The 21,665-nt window shown below is 47.0% G+C and overlaps 1 protein-coding gene and 1 long non-coding RNA gene across 2 annotated transcripts in view; both read left to right on the forward strand.

Annotated features, from left to right (window-relative positions):
• The window catches only part of LOC135392318 (uncharacterized), a 108,307-nt gene that overhangs the window by 61,339 nt on the left and 25,303 nt on the right, over positions 1–21,665 (forward strand). The gene's annotated exons all lie outside the window — the stretch shown is intronic.
• LOC135391424 (uncharacterized) lies at positions 9,372–19,525 on the forward strand. Its single transcript, XR_010421942.1, has 4 exons — positions 9,372–15,837; positions 15,972–16,067; positions 16,137–16,309; positions 17,292–19,525. It is a non-coding gene; the product is annotated as an uncharacterized LOC135391424 (long non-coding RNA).

Here is a 21,665-nt window from a genome sequence, read left to right on the forward strand (position 1 = left end):
GTGCTCCAAGACGAAGATACGTCTCGTGCCACTTGTGCTGCTGCCAGGAGCTGGGAAGGCGCCTCGGTGCCTTCCTCTCCCCCCTCCGGTAGAGGCGCACGGGAAAGCGCGTCTGCTACCACGTTCGTCGAGCCCCGCCTGTACTCCACGTTGAAGGAGTAGCCTTGTAGCGTCAGGGCCCACCTGGCAAGACGTCCAGACGGGTTGCGGAGCCGCTGCAGCCAAGAAAGTGCCTGGTGGTCAGTCTGGACGGTGAAAGTGGTGCCGTCCAGGTACAGATCAAACTTTTGTGAGAGCGAAGATGATCGCCAAGCATTCCTTTTCCGTGACTGAGTAATTCCGTTCTGCCGGATTCAGCGTGCGACTTGCAAAAGCCACTGGACAGAGAATAGCGTCATGCTCCTGCAAGAGAACTGCGCCAACCCCATAATCGCTAGCATCTGTTTGCACTACAAACGGTTTGTTCAGGTCAGGCAAATATAGCCTGGCCGTATTTGCGACTGCGTGAGAAAGAGCTCTAAATGGTCGTTCGTGCTCCTCTCCCCACTGCCAGGGTGTACCGTTGCGCAACAACCGGTTAAGCGGCTGCGCGAACTCAGCGCAATTAGGAATGAACTGTCTGTAGAAACCAACCATACCCAAGAAACGCTGCAAGGCTTTTACGTTACCGGGAACCGGATACTCCATGATCGCCTTTAGCTTGTCATCGCTAGGACTGATGGTTCCTCCGTCTACCATGAAGCCGAGAAGGCTGATCCTAGGCGATGCCAGCTGCACCTTACGGGGGTTGATGGTTAGCCCCGCCTGCTTCATCCTTGCAAGGACGATTGACAGGTGTTCCAAGTGTTCCTGAAAGTTTCTGGAAAACACTACGACATCATCCATGTACGCCATCGCGAAGTTATACTTCGCATCTCCCAAAACGGTATCCATTAGCCGTTGGAAACTGGCGGGAGAGTTAGACAGACCGAAAGGCATCCGTACAAACTCAAACAAACCCCTATGACAGGTAAAGGCTGTTTTCGGGACATCCTCCGGGGCAACTTGGATTTGCAAAAACCCTCTACTACAATCAAGCGTTGAAAACACTGTAGCGTTGCCCAGGGAATACATAATAGACTCGATGGACGGAAAGGGGTAGGAGTCCCTTACAGTTACTGCGTTAAGTCGACGGTAGTCTACGCATAACCTAGCCGTACCATCACGTTTCGGAGCCAGAACGACAGGAAACGCCCAAGGGCTCTGGGACCTTTGAACTGCACCGGTTTGGAGCATTTCATCAAGAGCAGCGTCTAACAAAGCACGCTTATGCACACTCAATGGTCTCGGATTACAACACCAGGGCCTAGCGTTACCCGTGTCTATGCTATGCTGTAACATAGACGACTTACCGGGTTTTTCCGTGAAGACACCGTCAAACTGCCGCAGTACTTGTTTAAGCTGACGGCGCTCCTCCTCGGGACCATGGAATGACCCCAAGACAGTCGGGAGCGGGGACGGTTCGACGGACGTTGCTGCAGCTTGCTTAGCTGAACTGCTGTCCTGTGGCACGGCGAAAGGAAAAAATCCTGACGATCCGTGGTAGACGTATCCTCCATTGGGCAGGTCCAGCACAAATTTCTGCCGGATGATGAAGTCCCTGCCCAGGATAACGGGCACTGCCAGGCCAGGAAGGTGGACGAAGCGCTGCTTTCGTCGTCTCCCATCAAAGCGAAGCCTGAGCACAACTGCAGTTTGTGCTGGAATCACGTCATTGGAAGCAAGACGTAGAGTGACATCTGTGGATTGCAATTCCACATTCCGTGATGCGCAGTGCTCGTAAACACAATCGCCGATAAGGGAGACTGTAGCTCCCGTGTCGATAAGGGCGATGTAATCTCTCCCCAAAATTCGAACAGCGATGTTTGGTTCCTTGTCCTCGATGTTATCTCGGACAGAAAAAGCAAAAGGAGCTAAAGCGTCTCCTTTTATTTTGCTGCTTGCAAAGCCAGCTTCTGAATTATCAGGGTCACGGATTGTAACCGTTCGTTCGCTCTTTCGGCAGATAGCCGACGTCGCTGAGCGATTGTTTACCGGCGTCGGCTGCGACCGTTTCCCGTTGGCACATTACGAGGGTTTGGTCTTTGCTGCGGACAGTCCCGACGAAAGTGGTCCGGGCTGCCGCACGTCCAACAGCCGGCTGGCATTCTGCATTGCTGCCGCGGAGCATGCCGTTGCTCTTGCGGCCTCCTTGGGGTTTCGCCAGCTAAATAGCCGGGTTGCCCATGATTATGGGACAGGACGGGTCTGCCAAGGCTCGTTCCTGCGGGGATCGCCCTCTGTTCATAATGGAAGGGATCGGGTGCTCGGCGTGATGGCTCCGCATAATAATTGCGGTTCTGCTCATCCAGTCCCACTGCAGGTGGGCGCTCAACCGAGGCTGCTCCCGCTGACCACGCACAGCGCGGTTCTAACGCCAATTCAGGCGGCAGCGGGGGCCGATACTCGAGTTCCGCTAAGAGGTCTCCTTCAATTGAGCGAGCCTCTTGCGCCAGCGCCTCAAGGCTATTAAAGCGATGGGCTCGAAGATAGGGCCGGTAGCGAGGATGACACTGACGGATAGCCCGCGTCACACGCTGCTCCTCTGAAGCAGTAGGTTCAGCTCTGCTATACAGGTCTTGCAAGGCCCGAACGAATTCTGCTAAGGTCTCATCTGGATGCTGAGTACGCTTATGCAGCTCCTCCAGGATCCGATATTCGTAATCCGGGGGAAGAAATTCGCTCTTAAACCGCTTCTGGAAGTCCTGAACGGACGTAAACCTCGACTGCAGCCGAAGCCAGCGAGCGGCGTTTCCGATCAAAGCAACCTGCAGGATGCGTTGTATCAGGACCTCATCTGAGATTCCCATACCAGTCTGATAGGCTGTAAGGTCATCCAAGAAGTCTGCGACCGACTTTTTATCGGTATACCCTGAGAAGGTAGGGATTGGTAAATTCAGTCGCAGGGGCGCTTGTGCCTGCGGCGGCAAAACCCGGCATCAAGGCGTTGTGCCACCAACAAACATAACTCCGTCATGCGCGACAAGAGTTCTGTCGTTATAGCGGAGTCAAACTGCGGCACCGCAGGTACCGTAGTTAACGTACCTTGGGACGGAGGCCCTGCATGTGCTCCTTTGCCCCCGGCTGGTCCTTTCGGGTCCGAAGGTGCCGAGGTGTCCGATACCAGCGTCTCCTCTGAACGAGAGACCGCTGATGAACAGGGCCTTTGTTCCGGAGGTTGTATCTGCCTGGCGGCGAATGGTGCATCGGCTCCGGGGCTCGGGCACCGAGTGGGAGCTGCGAAGCACTCGCAAACAACTGAAACACACTCAAAACAACAACGCTAGCTCAAAAAAGAAAAAAAAATGACACCCCGGAAAAAGAACAAAAACAAACCGGCAAGTCCTGAATGAAAGAAAAGAAAAGAAGAAAACTTACCAAACGAAAAATGAACAACACGTGCTGCGTCCTCCCCGCTGTCGAACGGACGAACTGTGACCCCAAACGTCGGGCGTCAGTTGTGGAAAACCCGTGTTTCCACAACCTCGGGGCGTCAGTCCGTCCGTTCCGTCGCCAAGGAAGACACAGCAAACGAAAAGGTTCAAACAACAAGCAAGGACTTATTCCATACCTTTGACAACGGATACGGTCGACACTCCCAGAGTAACCCCAGCCTCAACTTCCCACCCGCTTATATCATATCCAAGCACACAATCAGCGCCTTCTTCCTGATGGGCGTACTCGTGACCGACGCGCTTGTTATCGACATAGGTCGCGATAAGCTGTGACCACATTTGTGTGACATTTCAAGACCCCAGCTTGGAATAAGCATTAAGCATACTGCATGGATGATTATAAAAGGCACATATAATTTGGGAGAAATCCTAGTTTTACAACCATGTATGACACATGCAACAATATGTGCTATAAAGATGTTCGTTAAGAATAGCCGTATTTGTAATTGTGTTACCTGGGAATAAACTCAATTTTCTTTCCTTGTTCCCGCTGCGGTTTCTTGCGTGGTTTTCTCCACTGCTGGGGCCTGTTCGTGCAAGAGTCGTCTTGAACAGTGTTGACATAAAAGAACACAGCGGCTGCATGCTTTCACATTCCTTCTATCCCCGCTTTACACCTGCACCAACTTTGCATGACTACGTGTTGCACGGTCAGTCTAAGACATAGGAAATGCTAAAATATATACAGGATCCTGATGCTGTGATGCTGGTGACACAGCACCACTACTTTAAGCACGTCAGAGAATAAAACGTACTTGCTTTCATGGTAGCGATGTAAACAACACCATCTTTACTTGTGAGACGCACTTGGCATTCAGGCTGACAGCATCGGCTGAAATTCTTTCCTCTGAGACGTAAACGCGTTTCACGATGACATTGCCCTTGATGCTTGCAGCAGAGAATAAATCCTCCACTAGATGCACTTCTTTGAACGAATGGAACAGACGCAACGTTTCCGACCCACACGGATACAACTGTATGGCGCTTGTCAAGTGCACACCGTGCACTACTGATGTCATATACAGTCAAACCTCGCTATAGCGAAATACCACAGGAACTATAGATTGGTTCGTTATACCCGAACGTCGCTGTAAAAGAATGATGCAAAGAAACACCATTGAAAATGGAAAAGAAGTGCCCGCAGTGGGGACGGCATATTTATTGAGCCATTTACATAATAATCCTTTCAAACAGCGAAAAAGTCGGTTATATTCTGCTACTTCGTGGCACTTGAATGTGGGAGAATGAACTCCCCAATCCTGTTGGCACAGCGGAAAGCTTCGCAAACGGCTTCCGATGACGCTGTCGGGTGCGCCAATACGAAGTCCTTCAGCGTGTGCACCATATTTAGCGCTTCTTCGCTTCTCACGTGAGGTGCTTGCACGCTTTCGTGGGCACCGTCGTCGTCATCTCCGCCGTCGTCGTCGCTGCCAGTATCAACACCGCTGGTGCCAACGCCGGCAACGACATCGTCGTCGGTCAGTTCCGGCGCCACCATGACTGCGTCGTCAGCCGACACGAAATCGTCGAACGTAACGTCCTCGACGTGAAGGTGTCTCCAAGCGTCCATCTCAGGCTGCTCCAGGTTTGCTTCTTCCTGTGCCGTTGGAAGGTCACGGGCGAAACCAGCCTTTACAAAGCAGTTCCTGACTGTGGCCGCGGTGACATCATTCCAGGCTCCGTATAACATCTCTATCGCTGTTCTCACTGTTATGGCTGTCGGAACCCTCTTCTGGTCCATGTCGAACACGAGCCTGGAGACGAGACGTTTCCTGTACAAGCTCTTTAAGGACCAAATTATGCCCTGGTCGAGAGGCTGCAGCAGCGACGTCACGTTTGGTGGAGGGAAGAGCAGCCGAACAGCCTGTAACTGCGTTGCAATTTTGTGGGCTGCGCAGTTGTCCAAGAGCAATAGCACTTGCCTGTGTTGCCTCTGCATGTCGCGGTCAAGCGCGATCACCCACTGCTCAAAGAGCTGTGACGTGACCCACGCTTTCTTGTTGGCGTAGTACTCGACTGGCAGCCGCTGGATCCCCTTAAAACAGCGTGGGTTCTTTGACTTGTCTATGACGACCAACTTCTGTTTGTCAGAGCCATCCATGTTGGCCGCACACAACGCTGTCAAACAGTCCTTGCTTCTTTTTCCGCCGTGACAAGTCTCACATTTCACAGCTAGCAATCGCTACGGAAGCAGCTTAAAAAACGGTCCAGTCTCATCAGCGTTGTAAATGTCCTTCTCGTCCGATTCTTGCAGTAAGGGTGCAACTTTTTCCATCCACTTTTCACAACTGTCCCGGTCAACCGCAGATGACTCACCAGACGCCTCGAAGCATCTCCATGTACAAGGACAAAGCCTTCTGCTTTCTTGACATACTGAGTGATCGTTAGCAAGCAGATCAGACAAGAACGTACAAACTCCAAACGACGCCGGTTTAAATGAGACCACGCGAAACGTGCAGATCGAGAAGGGAAGGTCACCGTGAGCAAGGGCGATCATGTGATGGCACGTGGCGATTGGAAGGTGCAGGCGGGGTTGATGGCAAGGGTCACAGGGTGCAGCAAATAAGATCTCCCGGCCTTCCCTAGTTTGTTGGCCTCACGCTCTCCCCTTTTACGACCCAGAACCGACTGGAAGTGAAAACGTAATCCACAGAGTGGCCCAAATGACCGTTGTTTGCCGCTTATCGCGTCGTAAATCGTACGGAATGCGCGTGTTCTTTCGCCGTGGCCCCTTCGTTTTAACCGAAAATTCTGAGAACGGAGCGTAGTGAGATTCTTTACAAAAACCGAATCTCCATAGAGTTAAAGCGTGACCAGCCAAAATGAAATAAAACTTTGTAATACCCGAAAATTCGTAACATCCGAGTTCGCTACAACGGGGTTTGACTGTACTTTAGAAAACGTATGAAACCGCTGCAGGTGTCTCCGTGTGCACAGCGCACGGTGCATCCCCTGGCCCAGCAGACACAGTTTGAAGCATTACTGTTCACTTACTGTTCATGCCAGTAGCCCCTTGAGAGATTCTGTGTCAACCTAGGATTCTACAAGGAGATGATGGCAGCACTGCATGTGCTGCTCAGAAACTCCCATCACTAACTTGAAGGGGAACAGCACAAACCGTCTTCACGAAGTTACCTCAGCTCGTTTAAGGATTGGCTATATCCATCTGGCCCATAGTTTTTTGCTGCGCAGAGAGGAACCACCCAATGCATGAGTTGCAGGGAGTAACTCTCTGTACTGCACGTACTTGTCACATGTCCAAACTATGAGACTCAGCAAACTATCGACAGCAACACTTCTGAGAATTTTATAGATATTTTTTAACCTTTCCACCCCGCCCTTTTGCTGAGCGAGGAGGCTATCATTCCTTTTACCAGTTTCATTCCATTTTAGCTAAACACCATCTTTCTACGATGAAAGATGAAAGTCACTGAAAAGGTTAGCCAGCTGTAGGGATCGAACCCACATCTTCTGGATTGCCGGTCCAGGGCTCTACCAATTGAGCTAAGCTAACACGCCTCTCCAGCGACTTTCGGGGTGCGTCATCTGAAGGGACGACAAACCAGCCACTCACTCTCACCCACCCTCCTTTCACTCTTACATTTTTGCTCACTCATACACACATTCATACGACGGAAATCGACGCAAGCGGCACCTGTTGAACAAGAGATAAACTGATGTTCTGAGGCTGGAACAACATAGAAGGGACAGATACAAACAAAGCCTCAAATTGCCTAAGAAATCAACGATGAAAGATGAAAGTCACTGAAAAGGTTAGCCAGCTGTAGGGATCGAACCCACATCTTCTGGATTGCCGGTCCAGGGCTCTACCAATTGAGCTAAGCTAACACGCCTCTCCAGCGACTTTCGGGGTGCGTCATCTGAAGGGACGACAAACCAGCCACTCACTCTCACCCACCCTCCTTTCACTCTTACATTTTTGCTCACTCATACACACATTCATACGACGGAAATCGACGCAAGCGGCACCTGTTGAACAAGAGATAAACTGATGTTCTGAGGCTGGAACAACATAGAAGGGACAGATACAAACAAAGCCTCAAATTGCCTAAGAAATCAACGATGAAAGATGAAAGTCACTGAAAAGGTTAGCCAGCTGTAGGGATCGAACCCACATCTTCTGGATTGCCGGTCCAGGGCTCTACCAATTGAGCTAAGCTAACACGCCTCTCCAGCGACTTTCGGGGTGCGTCATCTGAAGGGACGACAAACCAGCCACTCACTCTCACCCACCCTCCTTTCACTCTTACATTTTTGCTCACTCATACACACATTCATACGACGGAAATCGACGCAAGCGGCACCTGTTGAACAAGAGATAAACTGATGTTCTGAGGCTGGAACAACATAGAAGGGACAGATACAAACAAAGCCTCAAATTGCCTAAGAAATCAACGATGAAAGATGAAAGTCACTGAAAAGGTTTTCTTAGGCAATTTGAGGCTTTGTTTGTATCTGTCCCTTCTATGTTGTTCCAGCCTCAGAACATCAGTTTATCTCTTGTTCAACAGGTGCCGCTTGCGTCGATTTCCGTCGTATGAATGTGTGTATGAGTGAGCAAAAATGTAAGAGTGAAAGGAGGGTGGGTGAGAGTGAGTGGCTGGTTTGTCGTCCCTTCAGATGACGCACCCCGAAAGTCGCTGGAGAGGCGTGTTAGCTTAGCTCAATTGGTAGAGCCCTGGACCGGCAATCCAGAAGATGTGGGTTCGATCCCTACAGCTGGCTAACCTTTTCAGTGACTTTCATCTTTCATCGTTGATTTCTTAGGCAATTTGAGGCTTTGTTTGTATCTGTCCCTTCTATGTTGTTCCAGCCTCAGAACATCAGTTTATCTCTTGTTCAACAGGTGCCGCTTGCGTCGATTTCCGTCGTATGAATGTGTGTATGAGTGAGCAAAAATGTAAGAGTGAAAGGAGGGTGGGTGAGAGTGAGTGGCTGGTTTGTCGTCCCTTCAGATGACGCACCCCGAAAGTCGCTGGAGAGGCGTGTTAGCTTAGCTCAATTGGTAGAGCCCTGGACCGGCAATCCAGAAGATGTGGGTTCGATCCCTACAGCTGGCTAACCTTTTCAGTGACTTTCATCTTTCATCGTTGATTTCTTAGGCAATTTGAGGCTTTGTTTGTATCTGTCCCTTCTATGTTGTTCCAGCCTCAGAACATCAGTTTATCTCTTGTTCAACAGGTGCCGCTTGCGTCGATTTCCGTCGTATGAATGTGTGTATGAGTGAGCAAAAATGTAAGAGTGAAAGGAGGGTGGGTGAGAGTGAGTGGCTGGTTTGTCGTCCCTTCAGATGACGCACCCCGAAAGTCGCTGGAGAGGCGTGTTAGCTTAGCTCAATTGGTAGAGCCCTGGACCGGCAATCCAGAAGATGTGGGTTCGATCCCTACAGCTGGCTAACCTTTTCAGTGACTTTCATCTTTCATCGTTGATTTCTTAGGCAATTTGTGGCTTTGTTTGTATCTGTCCCTTCTATGTTGTTCCAGCCTCAGAACATCAGTTTATCTCTTGTTCAACAGGTGCCGCTTGCGTCGATTTCCGTCGTATGAATGTGTGTATGAGTGAGCAAAAATGTAAGAGTGAAAGGAGGGTGGGTGAGAGTGAGTGGCTGGTTTGTCGTCCCTTCAGATGACGCACCCCGAAAGTCGCTGGAGAGGCGTGTTAGCTTAGCTCAATTGGTAGAGCCCTGGACCGGCAATCCAGAAGATGTGGGTTCGATCCCTACAGCTGGCTAACCTTTTCAGTGACTTTCATCTTTCATCGTTGATTTCTTAGGCAATTTGAGGCTTTGTTTGTATCTGTCCCTTCTATGTTGTTCCAGCCTCAGAACATCAGTTTATCTCTTGACCATCTTTCTTTTTAGCTAGTCGCATGATCACCACTGTTTTGGCACATTATGTCCTTAGTTGACGATGCACCAATAAAACATATATCATCATCCTATGTGCCACTCAGTTGATCTTTCCTCGTGATATGCGCGCAGGGAATTCGTTATACGTAGTGGTAACCGTGACAGGTCGGTTCCCCAGCCAATTGACGGGAGAAGCGTTATTCTAGTACATGTATTTCAGGAAGAGCAACTGAGCAAGCTACATTTTGGTTGCTATTTCAAACAAAGAAGGCTATGAAATGCATAAGTTGCAGCAAGTGGGCTGCTTGAGCTCTGCTCAAATGCTGCTCTAGTCCTTCTTTCAAGTACATCCCTAGCGAAAATAGTACTTAGCTGAGATCCATAATGGATGCAACTAGGACATGTAATGCTCCGTGCTGGAACCCCTTGATGAGTCCAGCTAGCACTCCGTAATGGATCTAGCTGGACCTCACCCTGATGGACTTAGCTGGATGTATTCACTTTAACGTTGCCACCGCTAGACTGCTACTAGTTATCCTCAGCTCATTTTACATAATTGTACACATATTTTGTTTATGCGCGTACATGTTGAAACCGTTTTTGCATCACCTTTTCTCAAGTTTCAGCAGGTCTTACATTTTCTTGGAGAGTTTTCACGTGTACTCCCTTTTAGCTCCCCCAGTGTCTGACAGTGGCTGCAGGACAAACAATGAAGGTCTTCAAGTGTTGCATGGCGAACTAGCACTGGGAACGGGACGGGGTTCTTCACTGTGATGTCATTCCTTTCTTGTTCATCGGGCCTAGCACCTGTCCTGTCGTCTCTTCTCTCTGTCCCGTTCCCAGTGCTAGTTCGTCATGCAAGATCAACACCAACACACCCGGTTTTTCGCTTTTAGGTCTTCAAATGCTCTCACGCAGTGTGTTCAAAAATGCGACTTTTCTTGCGCCAGAATGCTTCGAGGCACTTCCATCACTGCTGCCACCATGGCGAATGTCCCGTTCGTCAGATGAAACTAGGAAATAAAAAAAAATATGTGTGACTTACAGGCACCTTGCGAAGTTTTAGAAAAAAATTAGTACCACCAAAACTTGCTAGCATACCTGATCTTACATATGTGAAATCTTCACAGATGCCTGCACAAAATGTCGTATCACTACAATTCCATAATCACAGTGCAAGAGTGTGTCCAATTAATTATGGCTGTAATGGACCTGATAGCGGTGCTTCTGTCATGAAGTGCAAAGTTGTACAAAGATAAATGTGGTGTGCACAGTAAGAACTGCTCACTTGGGACAGTACTACTGTTGTGTACATATGAGGCCAACTCTTAAAGTAAACGGAAAGAGGTCATATGGAGCAAGAGTTCTTGGAACAGATAGTGCATGTTGGAGCAGAAATGGAGAGTCCTTCACACAGTTTTAAGGGCATTTAACACTACAAAACAAAACACAAAACCGCAACAAAACATCAAGACTGAGAACGGTGTCGCTCTCTGCGTTCCATGTTTTGTCGATATCAATGTCACACTGGCAAGACGGCAAAACCAAGACTTCTACGAGACACATGTTCTTGCAGTGTGAAATACTTCAGCGACAAAAACATCAACAAAACATGTAGTTTTCACTGCTTTGGTGGCAGACCAAATTTCGGGTGGCATAAATCACAAAATCTTGCATGTTTATGGCTATCTAGAGGTGCGCGTTGTGGTGACCATTGCCACTCTCGGGGTCGTGCTCGCCCGTCCGGCCCGTGAAAGCAACTCAGAAACCAAGTCAATGCATCCAAGTTTTATTTACCTCCGTGCCTCCGCAGTTTACACGAGTCCATCCACCAAGGAGAGCCTTCCTGTACCTTCTCCCTTCTGCTCCTTCAATCCCTTTCTCTTAAAGCACCACCACGCCCCCCTTCCTGAACAGCGGACCGATAAGGACTGCGTCCTCTATCGACATGTTGCCGATATACGTGGAAGAGTGCCCACATTTCCCCCATCCCAAAAGTATGTACACAGTGGAAGACAATCACGATTAAGCGTCCAGGTCCAGGTCGATGAGGTCATCGTCACCGGCGGGGGCAGGAGAGGGTTGTCTGGGTTGCCCCTCGGTCTCGCGTAGCAGCTCCGGACGGAGCCGACGGAGGGTCGAGAGGGCGGTGGCCACGTCGATCGTCTCAGGGCGGTGGGCCTGCTCAACACGAGATCGGTGCAGGTTGCCGCGCCGGTGAGTTGCTCGGTGCAGCTCAGGTACCTGACAGACGGGGCATAACTTGCTCTCCTCTTCGGGTGACCAAGGCTGAAGAGGATCAGCTGGGTTCCGCTCTGACATGGTGAGTCCCCTGAACGGTGCTGGGGCAGAGGCCAGGTCAGCAGTCCTAAGGAGGCGTGGCTGCGCCGACCACCGGCTATGTGACGCCCAAGAAACTGGGTACCCTTGATGCACTACGGTCCACGTCGACGCCGACCTGTGGGTGGGTCCGGGTGACCGGGAACGGGCGTACTGCGTCGACCGAGGGAACCGAGATGCCCATCGAGATGTCCTGGGTACGTTTTCGTATTGAGGTTGGCGGTGCATAGTAAACCTGGAATAAAAAGGAAAAGGGAACGGCAGTAAGAGGGTAACTCCGTACCGCGAGCGCCTGGAAAAGCCCTCCCCAAATGTAAACGTGGAAGTCCGCGTAACGGAAATCACAGTAATAGATACTACATCGCGAGCACCAGGTTTTGGTGACCGAAAATAGTAACCGCTACGTGCGCTGCGTGCGCATAGTGTCGTAGCTGAAAGCAGGTCCGGAAGGAACCAAGCGTAGTTGATGCAATGAGGGCCTCTCTAGGTCCCTAATTGCGGTGATCGACCTCTGCTGAAATACGAAGGGATCAAATGCTTGGAGGAACAACACATTAGAAGCATGGTTTGCTCATCCCACCAGCTAAAAGCCGGTACTCGGTTGAGTAGACGACAAAGTCACTAGGAAGATATCGTGTAAGTACGATCTTCCCACGCTATCGCTTCAGAGCTATCAAAGTGATACGCTCGGAGATACATGCGAAAGGGGGGTGGCAGTGGCGAGAATAGCTTGTGCCAGACGTCTGATATCAGTGCAGCATACAGGATGCACGTGATTATTACTGCGTTGACGGTCCTCATGACAGTCTGATAGGCAGTCATGCTGGCTACGAAGTCTGGTTCAGACCTCTAGTCTGTGTAACGGTACTAAGTGAGCACCAAATAGATTTTGGGGAAGGCACTGCAGATACCATAACCCCAAGAACGTGACTGCCCGGCAAATCGGGTCACCGTCAACAGGCCTACGTCCGACCGATGTGACTGGTCGGTGAGGAATCTCCCCTTGGGGGCGGGTTTCGTATCCGTGGTCGGGGCGCGCCGGGAGCCAGTCCGCGCCTGGACCTCCAGTGAAGCGACTGCAAGACTCGAAAACATGGGAATGCACAATAAAAAAAGGAAACATCCGAGGCTTCGAGTTACCGTATTCCCTACCAATTTCAAATAGTGGCAAAAAAAGAAACGTAATTAGCTAGAAAAAGAGAGGAAACTTGAGTAACTGACGACGTCCCTCACGTGGCCGGGCACACGAGCAGGTTCTGCAACAAGGGGCGTTAACCACCCACTTCGGCAGCGCAGGTATCGTGAGGCCAGAGTAATAATAAATTTAAAAACAACGCGGTTTTCCGGCTAAACTGTCCCCGAGACAGGAAAGCCAACCGGCACCGGGACAACAGCGCGAGGCTGTTCAAACAGTCCCGAAAAACAAAACACATTCAAAAACAAGGAAAAACCTACCCTGGCCGCATCCTCCCGCCACCGAACGCACGTGTACATCCCTAAACCAATTGGGCGCCAAAATGTGGGGACCATTCCCACTCTCGGGGTCGTGCTCGCCCGTCCGGCCCGTGAAAGCAACTCAGAAACCAAGTCAATGCATCCAAGTTTTATTTACCTCCGTGCCTCCGCAGTTTACACGAGTCCATCCACCAAGGAGAGCCTTCCTGTACCTTCTCCCTTCTGCTCCTTCAATCCCTTTCTCTTAAAGCACCACCACGCCCCCCTTCCTGAACAGCGGACCGATAAGGACTGCGTCCTCTATCGACATGTTGCCGATATACGTGGAAGAGTGCCCACAGCGTTCACAGACATCAACATCGGGGCACAATTTTTTGTGTGTTTAATTTGCAACGTCCCCCGTTGCTGGGATGCCGGAGCACAGAAAAAATGGGAGAAACAGTATCGTACACAAAACAGAACTTCACCACGTAAACGAGTCACTTCTGATTCGAAGGGGACTGGGAGTACGCCTACGTAAAAGGGACATTGCTGTGATTATCGCACTGCAAGCTATTGTAAAATACAAATTGTCCTTGCTGACTGGACAAGGTGATGTAAGTCGATTTGGAAGCTTCAGTGAACTGTGAACACACTCTCTCATGCAACATGTGCAATATTTCTGTGCAATTACTACATGCTGTGATGGCAAACTGTGACGCAAGATAGACTGAGGGAAAGCAGTGAAGAATGTAGATAACCATCGGTGATGAAGCGGATGCCCCTGGCTATCTGCCAAACTCAAAAGGAGATTCAGGAATACGGCATTTGGATAACACACTGATAGTTTACTAGCACTCTGGTATGATACATACAATGAATAAATGACTGGAAAGATATACCTAGCAATTTGGGTGATGAAGGGCTGAATGTGCTAAAGTAAGGATCCAATGTCCATGGCTAACGATGTACGATGATGAATGTCATACGATGAACGCACAACAGCTTGTGGCGTGCGCTTATAGCATGTAACAGCGCCACTGCTGGCTCATGACAATGACGGTGAGGCCGAATGAACAGTTTGGCTCTCACATGCCCACATCTAACAGAAATGAAATGTCCTCATTTCGTTATTACAGTGAGGAAAAAATTAAACGTTAAAATAGTGGTAATGAATAAGCTTAACAGTTCCATGTCAAAGCTGTTCTGAAACAGGATAAAAACAAAACAAATGAGAACGTTATTCATGCCAGGGTCCTTGGCAGAACCATGCAGCATCTTTTGTCGTGAAATGCAGAACAACCTAGATTGAAGAGCGTTTAATAATCCACCCTCGAAGGAAGAAGTAGAATGTCCTTTATTCTAAACACATTGTGAATTTGTTGACATTGAAGTACATTAAAATTAATACTCAAGAGGATATGTTAATAGTACATGACATAGCACAGCACAGCACAGCATAAATAGCATAGTGACATGTAATACATACACAGTGAGTGATGTGAAGTTGAAGCGAACTAGTGTGATAAGTGACACTAAATTCAAAATGTGCAAAGTGTTGATCTGAAGAGGTCAGTAAAAGGGGAAATGCTAAACGGCAACAATGTAACGTGCGTTTGAGTGTGTCGAACACAACAATTCGAATTCTAATTCGAACATCGAATGTCACGTTCGAAATTGCGAACAACTGACAAATGCAAAAAGATGCAATGAAAAAACTGAAGATGCAATTAATGGGTGACAAAAAGTGAAGTGGAAGTGGTTGATCCTTGGATGTTGTGGTGCTACAAAGTATAAAAGCATATATGATGTTAGTGACAATAGCAACTTGAAGAGAAACAGTTATGTTGGCTAACTTCACTTCCACGACGGCTTTGCCGAACGGCATGGACTCGTTCTCAACGGCGATCATTGCTGCGTCACTCCACAGTGTTATGTTAAAGGTCAGATATGCCGATTTTGAAGTGCCGCAGAACTGAGCGATACTCGCGCTGTGTGTTCATTACCTAACACTGAATATGTGTGCGAAATATCTTGCTCCAACTGTTCGTAGTTTTTTAGAAAACAGTTTTTTTAGTTCCCACGCCCGGCCGTCAGACCGTCGGCAAACCCTGCGCACGGGCGCACCGACGTCACTGCTCTCGGTTTATCTGTCTTTGGCTTGGCATGCACTCTTGGCTTGGCCGCTTGGCTTCTTTCGCTTCGTCCTCTGTGCATCGTACATAAGCGAACAGCTGTTACGTTATTGCTAAGCCGGAAACAAAGCATGTGAATATTTTTTTTTGGCACGGCGTCGTTTGGAAAGTGCACTTCCTTGTTCTGACCTTGCCTTTTATGGGCTGGAGCGATATGCCACGGCGAAGTTGTCGAAGATGCGACGGTGCTACGTGCTACGCTGTTAGAACAATTCATCGGAGCATTCAAGTGTTACCTTTTATAAGCTGCTAAAAGACCAAGCAGTGCGAAGCTCTTGGCTGACAGTGGTGCCTGCTAATTTCCACTGCAAGGATTTCGTCAACGAATGTTATCATAGGTTACGCGCGACTCCAGAGGCAATTTGGAATATCGGCACGAAATCGTCGGATGAAAATCTGAGGTGCCCGACGCACAACATTTTGAACGTGCCACAGAGGATCAAGGCAAAAAACGAGAGCAAAAAAGGTAAGTCGAGGTTCAGATACAAAAAATAGCAAGCCTAATGAATCGATTGTGCAGCTGTCCTACTGCGCTTACTCTGATATAACCACGATTAACAACACAATAGTATTGATAATCTAACTTCTGAATTGTCACAGGTGCACGCTGAAGGCGGAAATGAAGCATGATCTGGCTTGCATCTGGTGCATGAAGAAATTGCTGGCACGTTAGTTGCAGTCTACCTCCACCAACAGGTACGACAGTGTGATGTTATAATTTGAGTATTCACCTATGTTCAACTTTTCATGTGCACTCGCATGCAGACATCTTGACACCACTTTTAAATCTGCCCTCAAAGTTACAACCTGTGCTTTCGGGGTGGAAAACAAAGGTCGCCATTCCGATTAGCTGCTATCTCCCAGTTCAAGCACTTTTGCTGTCTGGACACTGGTTCCTGTGGATGGGCTGTTACAAGCTTCACTGTCTGATATAGAAGGTACGTTACATTAGTTCAGTTAATTTGTCTTTTGCACATTTTCGTTACTGTTAGTTGGATTACTGTTGGACATACAATCCTTTGACACACAGAAGCTGATGTCGCCTCTGATAACGTTTTAGAATTTTCAGTGTCATCAACGTCCATTGAGGAAGGTGCCTTTACTTTCTGTGAACCTTTAATTGAAGAATAGCCCAGAATTCATGTTAACATTGTCTACTCTTATTAATTCACTGTCTGTGTTCTGAGAGCTTAGAAAAATCGAAACTATTTATTTGTCACAACTTCACACTGGATGTGGTACTGGCTTGACATGTAAGCTAAAATACCTGGATTCTACAATAATTGTGTTGAACTTGGTGCATTACCGTGGGCAATGCCACATTCACTACATTTTTAGTGGGTCTGGTGCACAAATACTGTGTGCATACTGCATACATACATACTGTTTGATAGGCAAAAATACCTGAGCAGTGCTGTGTAGTCTTTTTACCTGAAGTCCATACTCTTACTGCAAAGTCACAGTACGTAGAACTGCAATGTGCAGGTATGCTGCGATAGAGATTCACAACAGAAAGAAGTCTGTTGAGAGCATCTAAATTTTAATGAGACGAGACGTTCGTGCACAAGGCTGCTCTTGTTAATGTCTAACATGAAGTTACAAAATCCCGGAATATATAAAACATGTTGTAATGTAGAGAGCGAGGGTTGCTACAGACATAAAAATAATTACACAATCATATATAATAAAATAAAAAGGGGGTACAACTCCCCCCTCAACTCAACTCGACAACTCAATAACTCTACTTATTCTCTACCTTACAACATGTCATATATTCTGGAATTTTGTAACTTGATGTTAGACTCAAGAAGTACAGCCTTCTGTGCGAAAGTCTTCTTTCTGTTGTGCACAATCATTATACAGTAAATACGACTATCCATTTCTTGTCATTAAATGCTTTTTCTTTCTTTTTTTCTGCAGTGATGAGCATCCATAAGGACACATGGCAGAAAGGGAGTCTCTTTGAGATGACAAACCCTCATCACCTCATGAGGATACAATGGTTGACGAATGGTTCTCAAGTACATCGAAACTTCAACAAATAATTCATGAAAAAGCCAGTCAGTGCTAGCACCAGGAATTGAACGTGGACCGTCCTGCTACCAGTCAGAGATGTTACATTTCAGGCGCTCATTGACTTTTGGTGAATTACTTGTTGACTTTGTCCCAAGGTGGAGCTCGCCACAGCTCATTTGTCTATCCGTTAATGTTGTGGCGTGTGTTGCGTTTTTCTCTTTGTGTGTTCCAGACTCAGAACGGTTAATTTGGATCAGATCAGGTACGTTTCATTTAGACATGGCAAACATAAAGTGGTGTTTCTCAACACAACTTAGCAGTGGCCTTCATGCATTACCGCTACGGCCATGAAGCGTGAATGGAAGGCTGCACATTATGCATGATGTAAAACCGCAAGACTAGGAACACGATGGGACAAACACAAACACGTCCCTTTGTGTTCCCTAGTCACGGGGTTTTACATATGCATCATCTTCACCAGCTAACTTGCTTCCTAGCCATTTTTTTCTGCACATTATGTTCACTCTACTTCTATCGTGTGCTATGTAATCTTGTTCAAGTTCTGTCAAACGACGTGTAATGCTATAAAAAAATTCAGTACACTGTTTATGTGGGTTCAATGGTAGCGCATAAATGCAGAAAGGGAACTGTCATGTTATGGAAAGTGTTTACGTATTGTACATTTAACTACTAATTTTATTGGTTAGCTTTCGCCGGCATATGATGTCAAGCCATGTTATATTAATTTGGAACATGTTCTTCTTAGTAGCCAGAGCAGCTGACACACATTGAGAACATAGCCCGTGTGTGTTTGTCTTTTCCACCGCAGCCCTTGGGTTTCCTCCCTGATGGCTACACATGTCAGGGATAGGTTTCAGAACCGGTAGTTCCCGCCAAGTGTGAATTACTTTTCAGGGGATCATCACGCTGGCAGATGAAACATATCGTTTAAATTATTTGCAGGACAGGAATTGCGTAGCTTCACACAAATACTACTACTACGACGTAAGAGTGGTTTCAAATGTAGTTTTTTTGTATTCCTGACATTATCGCACGAGATGTAGTATCCACTATGATCCTTTATGTGGGGGGTATGTACAGTGCAATCAACAGATGCTATTTACAAACCTGTGTTTTCTACTGTGTTGAAATGGGGTAGATTGTATCTGAGAGATATAGTGAAACACAGGCAGCCAAGGACAGACTTTTGATGCCCTCGAGAAACATGGCAACACATTGCAGGGATTCTGGATGCTGCATAAATTTCCAGAACACACAGCTCAAGGCAGCGGTTAAATAACAAGTGGTTTGAGAAATACAAGACAGTTGCACGTGTAAGCAGTCTGCTGTTGGATTTGCTTCTGTCTGAGATACGTTATCTCAAAGGGAACGCACGGACACACTCCGAATGATACTAGGGCTGCCTGTGAAATAGAATGAGGAGAGGGGAAGATATATAACCCTTTTTTCTTGTCTGTTATTCTATTGGTTAACTTGTCGTTTGCTTAGCAGCATATATGTGTATATTCCAGAGTCTGCTAATAAATTATATCAGTTGAGAGCTAGCAGTCGCATTGCAGATGTCTCATCCTGTCCTTGGCTGCTTGTGTTTCACTATGGCCATGCTTGCTATTGCAAAAACAGAAAACAAAAAAAGACAATAGAAAAACACGAAAAGAGCGACCTAAAAAGCTGCCTGTGCTAGTGCTCACATGGAGGGAATGCAATGAGGTAGCGTGTTCCATTCATGAACTGTGCATAGTAGTACATATCACAACGACAACCAATTATTCAGATTTTTTTTTTAAGTACTTTGTTTTTTTTAGCTTTGTTTGCACAGTCTATTATTGGAGCTTTATGTGACTCCCCTCTTGAGCTACTTTAAGATTGCTGATGCTGTGCAGTTTGTTAATTTTGAAACTGTACTGTGCTGAGGTACAAAAACAGAATTGTCATATCTGCATTTGAGCACATAGGAATAATTTGTAAGTACTTTCCTTGTTGACATTAATATTTGCACCAGGTCACAACATTGTTGATTGATGGAAAATGTAAATAAATATATTTATTTGCTTGCCAAACAATGCACAAATGTCTTCTTTTCTAGTGAGATATTCCCTGTTGACCAGAAATAAATGTGGAAAAGTTAAAGGGGCACAATGATGGTAGAGTCTAGCATTGCTTTTTGCCACTTCACATATATTCACTGTTGTTCGTGTGCACATGTAGGAATAGGAAGGTAGAGCATGCGCATAAAAAATTTCGTATGCACCACACATATGGTTCAGAAGATTAATTAGATGATGTCCAAGCATATATAATTGTGCTTCATGTGCAATGGGTATGCTAATGGATTGCTTCCATGAAGCCTTTTCATTTATTTTTTATAAATTCTTTTTATAAATGCTATTTTTATTTTATATAAATTTCATATTACATATTGTATACTTATATTTTTATAAATTAAAAACTCAAATTACACGACCCCAGTAAGTGTGCCCTTTTTAAATGGTTTGGTAACGTGTCTGAAACTGTAAAGGTAAGAGGCCATCGAGAATGCTGCAGACAAGGTTGCAACTTACATATTGCTTATCATGTCCTACATACAAAGTGATTTGTACAATAATTCCTGAGTACGGAATTAATTCCGAGGATGGCCAGTGATGTCACCCGGGACGACAAGTCACATAATTGCCTCTAACACTTTTACACCCCATGGGCTGAGTTGTGAATTGAAAGAGCACTCTACAGAAGGATAAGGTGCACCTGATTTCTAGTATATATGCTATGCTCTAACTCTTCAGACACCACATTTCTAAAAACACAATTTCTAAGTGGCAATATGTGCTCTGGTACTTCTTTTGCGTCTGCATAGTGTGCAACCACATGGCTACTGGAGCTTTCGTGTGCATGTTTTTGTGCGACGGTGTTCATTACAAACAATATCCAGATGTTAGACATAAAATGCAGTAGTTTGTAGCGTACCACACAACGCAGCGTGGGGGTGTGATTCAAAGATTGCTTCTGGAAAATGCACAGAATCCCACAAAAAGTTTAAAATGTGATTTGTATTTCGTTTTACGTCTCTCGTCGTTACATACCATCGTCGACGCTGTTGCACATTGATAAATCGTACGTAAAACTTGTCCCATAGTAATATGCAATTTCTCAAATACACAGCACAATTTTTTCCTGCAGGAATAAAACGCTGTCGGCATTTTCTTGCTAACACGGCTGTCGAAACGTCAGTCTCTACAATGGGCAAGTGCTGTAAAGGCGCTAACGCAGACGGGACTTGATACAAATTGTACATGCTCACAAAACACAAACGACGAATTCCAGTCACAACATCGCACAGAGGTTGGTTCGCGAATGAGTTCGCAGCTGCTGCACTGTTTACTTATCGCGGAACGGTGGAACCCGGCTGTCCGCCATCTTCAAGCACAGATACGTGAAGCCGCGAGAAGCCGTAGCTGAAATCCACTGGCAAGTACGAAGGCGCGTACACGTCACAATGCCCGTTCGGGTGCATCTACGTCATAAAAATGGCTGCGCCCATGTGTGTTTCGGAATGAATTATCTATTTTTTTGACATGGTACTGTACCGAACTGAGAGAATGAAGGTGCATTTTGGGGAGAGCTGGATGTGGGCTTTCAGAATATCACAACCGTTTCGACTATTTGGGATATCGGCATAGCTGACCTTTAATGTCTTTGTCTTGTCTTTTCTTGTCTTTGTCCTGATGTTTGGTGTAGTCCTTTGGGTCTTTCGATTTGTGGTTTGATTTGTCCGATGTTTCGGTGGAAGTAGGAGAATGTGTCTCTCTGTTTTGCCGAGATGTATATACTTAGGCTGAGATGTGGACGAAAAGCCTTGCTGACGTTGATGTTCCATCTTCGTGTAGTCCTTTGCCTTGGCTCCTTGTTCACGCCAGTTTGGATCATGTGTTTCTGAGAAGAAGGTTCGATCTGTCGTGCCAGTTTGATGAGAGTGAGACAGTCACATCCAGTAGACATGTAGTAGGAAGTGAGACTGGTCCTCGTTGCCTCGCTCTGTAGACCCATGGTGATGTAACGAATCTTGTCACGTTCCCTGAGCTGCTAAGGGAACTTTCAGAGTATTTTAATCTTCGCATTAATGTAGTCAAGAATTGATTCTTCACTTTTCTGTACTCTAACTTCACACTGTATGTAGCTGTGTGTAGCTTGTGTGTAGCTTCACACTATCATCACTGTACTCTAACTTCTATGGCTTCGAGTCCAATTTGGGAGGTCTGG

This window comes from Ornithodoros turicata, chromosome 4, assembly GCF_037126465.1.
Source record: "Ornithodoros turicata isolate Travis chromosome 4, ASM3712646v1, whole genome shotgun sequence".
NCBI classification, from domain to species: domain Eukaryota; kingdom Metazoa; phylum Arthropoda; class Arachnida; order Ixodida; family Argasidae; genus Ornithodoros; species Ornithodoros turicata.